This window comes from Canis lupus, chromosome 12 (genome assembly GCF_048164855.1).
Source record: "Canis lupus baileyi chromosome 12, mCanLup2.hap1, whole genome shotgun sequence".
Lineage (NCBI taxonomy): Eukaryota > Metazoa > Chordata > Mammalia > Carnivora > Canidae > Canis > Canis lupus.
Window position 1 is genome coordinate 50,261,427 of NC_132849.1, and position 9,012 is coordinate 50,270,438.

The following is a 9,012-nucleotide window of genomic DNA, read 5'->3' on the forward strand; positions in this document are numbered from 1 at the left end:
GAGACATAGGCAGAGGGAGAAGCAGGCTCCATGCACTGGGAGCCCAACGTGGAATTCGATCCCGGGTCTCCAGGATCGCGCCCTGGGCCAAAGGCAGGCGCCAAACCGCTGCACCACCCAGGGATCCCTGAAGAACTGAATTTTTTTTTTTTTTAAAGATTTGATTTATTTGAGAGAGAGCATGCACCTGTGTGTGAGCAGAGGTGGGAGGGGCAGAGGGAGAAATGGGAAAAGCAGACTCCCCACTAAGCAGGGAGACTGATGTGGGGCTCGATCTCAGGACCTGAGCCAAAGGCAGACGCTTAACCCACTGAGCCACCCAGGTGCCTCAGGAATTGAATTTTAAATTTTATTTGAATTAACATAAATTAAAAAAAACCCCTCAGTTTGGTTATTTAAAAAATTTAAAGGACGTTTGTAACAACACATTCACATTTAAAGCGTATGAATCTACTTTTCCAACTGCAGGGTTTATGAAATCTAAATACAGATCAAGTATTTTTGATGAAAATTTAGTGTTCACATCAAGCTATTTTGCGTTTTACACACACACACACACACACACACACACACACCAGATTTTGAAGACTCAGTACGAATTAAAGAAAGTAAACTAGGGATCCCTGGGTGGCGCTGCGGTTTGGCACCTGCCTTTGGCCCAGGGCGCGATCCTGGAGACCCGGGATCGAATCCCACATCAGGCTCCCGGTGCATGGAGCCTGCTTCTCCCTCTGCCTGTGTCTCTGCCTCTCTCTCTCTCTCTCTCTGTGACTATCATAAATAAATAAAAATTAAAAAAAAAAAAAGTAAACTAATCTCATGAATATTTTTATTGGACTCTGTGTCAAAATGATAACATATTTGGCAATGTTGGGCCAAAATTAAATAATACTAAATTTAGTTGCCTGTGCTTGTCACCTCTGACACCAAGCTTCAAGGTCTTGAAGGCAAGTTGCTCACAATGACTCAGACAGCATCTGAGCCGCAAATGCCATCAGGAGTGGTTTACTAAACTCCATCATCTCTGCCTCTTCAGGGAGGGGGGCATCAGTTGAGGTTGGGGCAGCGGCTCCAACAGGTCCTGGTGCAGAACCTGCCCTAGAACCGAGGTCGCTGCTGAAGTCCCGCCACCACTTGATGCGGGTGGAGAGGCCGGGGTCCTGCCGCTGCAGGACCTGTGAGCTCCCCGAAGAGCAGAACCCTATTTGTTAAAGGATCACCAGCTGCCCCACGTTCGAGCATGGTTTTCTTCTTTTAAATAGCTGCACAGGCGAATAGACGGTCCTTGCTGTCCCTCCTAGGACCTGGGGTCTCAGCTCAGAGCCCAGAAGACATGGGACTGAAATCTGACACAGCCACTCGGGTATCCGTGGTGCACACGCGGCCAGGCCCTCAAGCACCTTTTCTCCTGCCCCGCCCCCGGGGCCTGAGCATGTCATTTCCCATATGGCCACTGGGTGTCGCCGTCGCCCCACAAGTGGGCCTGCCTGCCGGGGTCTAGGCTCCAGGGTGCTGGCCCCAGGAAGGTGCTGGGCAAGTGTGTCCCTCCTCTGGCTCTCAGCTCAAGGCGTGGGCCTGACTTTGACCTTCCGTGATCACCCGTTGACAGCGCAAAAGCACATGCTGTTTGTAGGTGACATCAGGCATTTATTCATCTTGTTTAACAGAAAGCTTGCTTTCTATGTGGGTCTCAATGACAGGGCGTCTGAGGCTCACCCCTGGGTGTCAGGGAGCTTTTGCATCTTCAGCGTCCCGGCTCCCTGTCCCTGGAGCTTGGGAGTGTTGGTGACTTGGCTCCTGTCCTTATGTGAGGAGGGATGGAAGACTCTGGCAGGATCTAGTCCCGCCCCCCCGTGCCTGTGGAACACAGGCCTGTCCTCCTGGGCCCTGTCTGCAAGTAGGGACCAGGTAGGAAGGGACTGGCACCCACTTACCCGGGGCCACTGATGAATAAATGATGGTCAGCTTGGGGGATGTCTTGCTCAAGGTCACTCAGGGGTGAGGAGTCTTCTGTCCTGGTTCCATCCCAGCAAAGGTGCCTGTTTGGGGTTGAATCTGTCCCACGCCACCCCGTCGTCCCATTCATGTGTTGAAGCCCTAACTCCCGGACCTTGGAAGGGACCTTATTTGGAAATAGGGCTACTGCAGTTGTAATTAGTTAATACGAGGTCACAGTGGATTAGAGTGGGCCCTAATCCAATGTGCTGGTGTCCTTACAAAAGGCGGACGTTTGCACACAGAGAGAACCCCATGACAAGATGAAGGCAGAGGCCGGGGTGATGCTTCTACTTCGCCATTTCACCAATGTGCAATGTTGGTGCCCAAAGTGGCCAACACACGGGCAGAAGCCAGGGGAGACCGGAAGGAAGTCCCCAGAAGGAAGCCACAGACCCCAGAAGGAAGCAGCGCTGCAGACACCTTGATCTCAGACTCCTGGCCTCCAGGTCTGCGAGGCAATAAACTTTTGTGGTTCAAGCCTCCAGCCTGTGGCACTTTGTTAGGGCAGCCCGAGCACACGAATATGGTGCCACGTCTGAGAGGCTGTTTTGGATCTCAGTGCCTCCTCTCTGGGCCTCTAATGAGATCACAGGCTCCTCTCCTTTGTCTCCTTATTTGGGGTCCTGACTGAACCAGTCCTCTTTCTCTCCCCTGTTCTAACCAGGTTCATATAATACCCCTTGTTCCAAAATAACCCACCCTGTATCAGTTCCCCCACAGGATCTATTCTTTTAGGAAGTTGACTTCTACCAGAAGGCAGCAGGGAAGCGATCTGGTGAAGCTGAATCATACTAAAGGGTGAGTGACTAACACCTTTGTACTACGATTCTAGGGAAATTGCTCCCGCGGGCAATCATGTGTCCGAGAGGAGTCTGCTAATTACTGTGGAGGACACTTACTGAGTGAAGAATACTTTTGTCGTGTGTTTGCCCCTAAGTGGTCCATTGAACATGTCCTGTGTTTTCCTTATGATGAGGGCAGCACCCTGGGGCCTATGTACGTGCTGCTGTCCTGGGGGTCCGGGGCTGTTCCGGCCTCTGCACAGCCTCCACCTGTGAGGGTGGAGATCCGCCCTTCAGCCCAGCCATAGGGGCAAGAGCCAGTCTTCCTACCTCCTTCTGCAGGGGGGGGACCCAGGCCAAGCTCTGCCCAGCCCTCAATACCTCCTCTCCCCGCAGCTCTGCCCTGGCCTTGTAAAAGCGGATTTACTCACAGGGCTAGGGCTGTTTTAGTTGCTCTGAGCAGACAGGTTGCTCCTGGGGATGGATGGTGCTGGCAGCCAGGCCTCGTTGGGCTCCTGGGAGCGGGGCTAACTGGACATGATGACAGCACCAGCAGGCCACCCTGCCTGGCTTTAATGGGTGGTGACCTATGGTCTTTAGCTGGAGAGGACTGGCAAGGTGCAGGGAGCCTAGGGATTCTGGAAGGAAGGCAGAAGGTGGGGCTGCCTTCTGAATGCGGTGCAGGAGCCTCTTTCTCCAGGAGCCTTGAAGAAGGGACTAGAAGCTCTGGTCCCTGGGCTAAGGGCTGGGAAGGTGAGCAGAGTCCCTGGCGGGTAGAGAAATGGGTAGCAGCTGGGCTGGCTGAATGGTCCCCTCTCATGCCATTCTTCTTCGGGTTGCCAGTCTCTTTCTGCAGTCCTGCCATGCCTGCTCTGCGGTGAGCCAGACTGTGGGGGACGTGAGTGGTGTAAGAAGTGGTCCACTGTGGTGATGCTCTGAACCCAGGAGATGCTTGCCTCACCTTGTCATGGCCTCAACAGGCGGCTGGGCTGCGCAGAACGGAGTGTGCACAGTAGAAACTGGAGCAGGGGAATTCAGGGAAAGCTTCCTGGAGGAGGTGGAGTTTGAGCAGGGCCTTGAAGGATAGATAGGTTTGTCCTGGCCAAAGGGGTAGGGAGGCCATGCTGATGAGGAAGCCCTCGAGTGTGGACTGAGCAGGCTGCCCCTGCAGGCTCTTCTGGAGCCCTTCCAGCACGGGCAACATCACCGTGGGTCTATTTATCCTAACTGCTGCACCCACCTCCGCCTTCCCTTATCTTCAAAGCGCTCATCACATTGATCCCCTGCTCTTCGCTGTGCACACTCCAGTCCCTGCTCGCTTAGCGATGAGTTCCCTCCACCTTGTATGCTCTCCGGCTGTTGCTGAAATCCCGAAATCCTGCTGTCCCGTCCAAGCCCCACTCCCAGCCTGTTGGTGAAACTCTCCCCGATTCCTCGATTTCTCGCAGCCCATCCTCTCCTCTGCCCATAAAGCATTCCTTTGTCCCCCACTGCGACCTCCCTCAGTCACCATTCAGCAAACACTGGTTGAGCCTCCAGCTCCCTGGGCGTTAGGGCTCTGTGCCCCCAGCCTGCAGAACGCCACAGTCGGGGTGGGGGGACAGGGAGACACGCAAACCAGTCCCCCCCTGGCTGCTGGTGGGATGCCTCCGACCTGAGAGACCAGGTCCTTGCTGAGGCCTTGGTCACCTCTTCTGGCATCTGGAAGCCCCTGGGCAGCGGAGCCCCAAGTAGCAGTTCCCTCTTGCTTGGGTGTGTTCTTGTCATTCCCTGAGGTCCGAGGTCACCCGGGTTTTAGCAGGGACCATATTTGGGAGTCCAAGGAGCCGCAGGCCTGCTGCCCTCAGGGGCGAAGCCAGCAGGAGCAAGATCGCATTTCTGTTTCCCCACAAGCCTTGGGAATTGGAGTCTGTGCAGAAATACAATTCATCAATCGATGGACTTTATTTCCACTGTTCCCAGGCTTTAATTTCCAGAAACAAAATGTGAGTGTTATGGCTGAAATTCTCCTAGTTTTAGGAAACCCACCGTAACCCAGATTGTTTATGCATAGCTCGCAGATTATATGACAGCACTGGTTCGGGAGTAACGGAGGGTCACGGGACTGCGGTCACACCGCGACAGGATGATCCGAGTGTGGCGACCCGTTATTTATACTACTCAGGCCGCAAATCCTGCCCTTACAGCCTCCCGCGCCCCTCCCCGCCCCCCAGGGGAAAACGGAGGCAGCGGCGCTTCTGGAAGTCGAGGCTGCTGGTGGCTGCCAGGGTCTGTCCCAGGCGGAGAGTCCGCGCGTGCGTGTGTCCGCGTGTGTGTGTGCGCCTGTGCGTGTGTGCGCCTGTGCGTGCGCGCGCCTGTGTGCCTGTGCGCGCCTGTGCGTGTGCCTGTGCGTGTGTCCGCCTGTGCGTTGTGTACCTGTGCGCGCCTGTGCGTGTGTCCGCCTGTGCGTTGCGTGCCTGTGCGTGTGTCCGCCTGTGCGTTGCGCGCCTGTGCGTGTGTCCGCCTGTGCGTTGCGCGCCTGTGCGTGTGTCCGCCTGTGCGTTGCGTACCTGTGCGCGCCTGTGCGTGTGTCCGCCTGTGCGTTGCGCGCCTGTGCGTGCGCGCGCCTGTGTGCCTGTGCGCACCTGTGCGTGTGCCCGCCTGTGCGTTGCGTGCCTGTGCGTGTGTCCGCCTGTGCGTTGCGCGCCTGTGCGTGTGTCCGCCTGTGTGTTGCGTACCTGTGCGCGCCTGTGCGTGTGTCCGCCTGTGTGTTGCGCGCCTGTGCGTGTGTCCGCCTGTGCGTGCGCGCGCCTGTGTGCCTGTGCGCGCCTGTGCGTGTGCGCGCCTGTGCATGTGCATGCCTGTGCGTGTGTCCGCCTGTGCGTTGCGTGCCTGTGCGCGCCTGTGTGTGCGAGCCTGTGCGTGCCTGTGCGTGTGTCCGCCTGTGCGTTGCGTGCCTGTGCGTGTGTCCGCCTGTGCGTTGCGCGCCTGTGCGTGTGTCCGCCTGTGCGTTGCGTGCCTGTGCGCGCCTGTGCGTGTGTCCGCCTGTGCGTGCGCGCGCCTGTGTGCCTGTGCGCGCCTGTGCGTGTGCGTGTGCACGCCTGTGCATGTGCACGCCTGTGCGTGTGTCCGCCTGTGCGTTGCGCGCCTGAGCGCGCCTGTGTGCGCGCGCGCCCGTGTGTGTGCCTGTGTGTGCGTGCGCCTGTGTCCGCCTGTGCGTGTGCGCGCCTGTGCGTGTGTCCACCTGTGCGTTGCGTGCCTGTGCGTGTCTGTGCGTGCGTGCGCCCGTGTGTGCCTGTGCGTGTGCGCGTGTGCGCCTGTGCGCATGCGTGGTCGGTGTGAGAGGGAAGATGGCTGAGGTGGCGGGAAGTTGGCTTCCCAGCAGCGCGAGGCCTCACCTCAGTCTCCCCATCTGGAACATGGGTGTGTAACGCCGACCTCCCAGTTCACCTGGGGGGTTGTGATACACGTGCGTGTAAAGCGTGTAGGAGAAGGGCTCGCGGCCGGCCTGGGATTCGGAGAGAGGGTGCTCCCGGGCAGCGTCGGGCTGCGGGCTGCGGGCTCGGCGTCGCTCAGGCGCGAGGCCCCCCCCGGCCCCCCCCCGGCCCCCCCCTAGGGTCAGGACGCTGTGCGCGTGCGCCGCCGCCCTCCGCTCCCGCCCGTACCCTGCGCTCCGGCGGCTTCGGCGCGTGGGCTGTGCTGTGAGCCGCGTCCCCTTCCTCGCAGCCCCTCGCCCGGTGCCCGCCGCTGAGCCGGCGCGTTGGCGGCGTCCGTGCTAGGGCAGCGCCCAGCCTTGCCGCATGCCCTCTGCGGGGAGACAGAGCCGCCGATCCCCACCCGCAGCCCCGACAGCGGCTCGGGGGTGCCGCCGCCGCAGTGAGGCAGGGGCCAGCCGCGGGGGACCAAGGCCGGGGTGACGGGGGGGGGTGGGGGGCGGGGGCCGGGCCTCCGGGGCATCCCCGCTGCTGGGCCCCGGCTCCGGAGCCTGCCCCAGGTCAGACCCCGGGGGAAGCCAGCCGAAGCACTAACGATCATAACTGGGGGCTCTTTTTTTTTTTAACTTACAAATTTATTTTTTATTGGAGTTCAGTTTGCCAACATATAGCATAACACCCAGTGCTCATCCCATCAGGTGCCCCCCTCAGTGCCCGTCACCCAGTCACCCCCACCCCCCGCCCACCTCCCCTTCCTCCACCCCTAGTTCGTTTCCCAGAGTTAGGAGTCTCTCGTGTTCTGCCTCCCTTTCTGATATTTCCCACTCATTTTTTCAATCAGATGCACGCTCATCCTTTGGAGCCAGGGGCCCACCTTGCCGCCTGGGATTGATAAGGAAAGGGTTCAAGCTCTGTTTGGGGCCCTTCTTCCTGCGGATCACAAGCTGTCCAGAAGCCCAGTTGGAAAACCGGGCGAGTTAGAAGGGATCAAACCTGGAGTCCCCCCATCCGCAGCAGACTGTTGTGGGAAGGAGGAAGAAGGAGGAACTTGGAAGTCACCGGGCTGCTTCTCACCAGCCCTGTGTCCTTGCACTTGGTGACTCCGGGGTCATGGCTTTGGCAAAAGGGCCGTGAGTTCAGTCCTAGTACATGAACGGGTGTGGAAAGTCTCTCCTTTGCAGAAGCAGCAGCAGCAGCTGCTCAGTACTTGCCTCACGCAAAGGCACAGCTTTCTTCTTGGAGAGGGAAAAAAGGCCATCCTCGCCGTGAAACGTGCTTCCTTCATCTTGAGAGTAACGGTGAGCCTCTCTCTGAAAGCCACTTAATTATGTGGCGAGGGTCCTGCTGTGGGGAGTGCTGCAGAGGCTGCCCCGCCAGGCACACTCCCCTCGTAAGTGGTAAAAGATACAGTACGATTAAGTAGCATGAGAAACTCAAGTGTTGTTTTCTGAACACATCGGTCCATGTTTGGGCTGTTTCGATTTACTGTTAGTTTGGGGAGTCTGGCTTCTCCTTGAAAAGGATGGCATGTTCACTTTTTAAATAATTGCAATCAAATCTCCCCCTGATACGGGCTTTCTGGTCCCTGGACACTGGGCAGCAGTAGCCTGGGGTTGGGATGTAGTCACTCTGCAAAACATTTCCCCGAGTGTTCTTTCAGCCTATTCCCCTTCTCCCCCGCCCCCAATCCCAGACTTATGTCAGGAGGAGGGTCGCATTGCTTCCCACCCCCAGATTCCCTCTTCATCTTTAAAGATGTCCTGGGGTCTGAAGGAGGGAGCAGGGAGCCTGGGGGTCCCTAGTCTAGACACATGGCACCGTAGTGCAGCTTGCCCATCTGTGCCATTCTTGTAGGATTTCCTCTAGTTGGAGTGAACAGGGAAGTGGGAGCACATCTGTATCTGATGAAAACTGACCCAGCGCTCCCCTTGCAGCAGGGTCTGCCTTAACTTCCCTCTTGCGGTTGGAATTGATAAAACGGGTTATCGAGTCATCCTCCTGATGGGGCCCACAGTGTCGGAACCTATCCAGGGGCCAAGAGGTGAACTGAGGCAGGATGCACGCTTTACTCCATTTGATTATGTAAACCGGGCACTATGCAAATCCGGGAGATGTCAGTATCAGGGGCGGCAGGTTTTCGGCTAGGCTGAATTGTTCGGGGTGTAAAGTGAGAACCCATATTTTAAAAAGTTAATACTAGGAGAGGAGACAGAGGAAGCAAAGAATTTTTATTTTTTCCTTTTGCCTTACGAGGTAATTTGAAAAAAAAAAATTACCCTTTGAAATGTTGCCAGCAGCGAGTGAGTGAAAACCAGTAAGGGTTCAGAAGTTAGAGACCTACTCTAATTTCACATAAGGTACTTAATGGTCCTTTCCCATCACTGAGCACAAATACATATCCCTAAAATTTCTCCAAAATTTGATTTTGTTCTCTGTTTCAAGGAAAAAGTGTTGTGAACAGTCTGAGCCTGGTTTCCCTGGCCATGACAAATTCTCATGAAACCAGCGCACAGGAACTGGATTTTCACAGCCGCCTTCGGAGGGGCCGTGTGTCCCCAGGCGGTGGGGAGCTGCCCCTGATGTGGATTTCTGGGTGGGGTTTTTTTTTTTTTTTTTTTTTTTTTGCAGGGGGAGGGGGGAGCTCCATACAGATTGGATGCGAATATAATTGATATTTAAGTCTCTCTCTGGAAACTTAAACTTTGATAGTTTACATCTCCTCTTAATAGCATATTAAATCATTTTATAACCCTTAACAACTGTTTAATCTTTTCATTGTTGAAAAATGAGGTAATTGATCTAAGCCATGTCAGGATATG

At 56.2% G+C, this 9,012-nt stretch overlaps 1 long non-coding RNA gene across 1 annotated transcript; it reads left to right on the forward strand.

The window, feature by feature from the left end:
• The first annotated feature begins 6,093 nt into the window (after window positions 1–6,093).
• Window positions 6,094–8,786, forward strand: LOC140600734 (uncharacterized). Its single transcript, XR_012003898.1, has 3 exons — window positions 6,094–6,182; window positions 7,035–7,491; window positions 8,636–8,786. It is a non-coding gene; the product is annotated as an uncharacterized lncRNA (long non-coding RNA).
• Window positions 8,787–9,012: the final 226 nt, after the last annotated feature.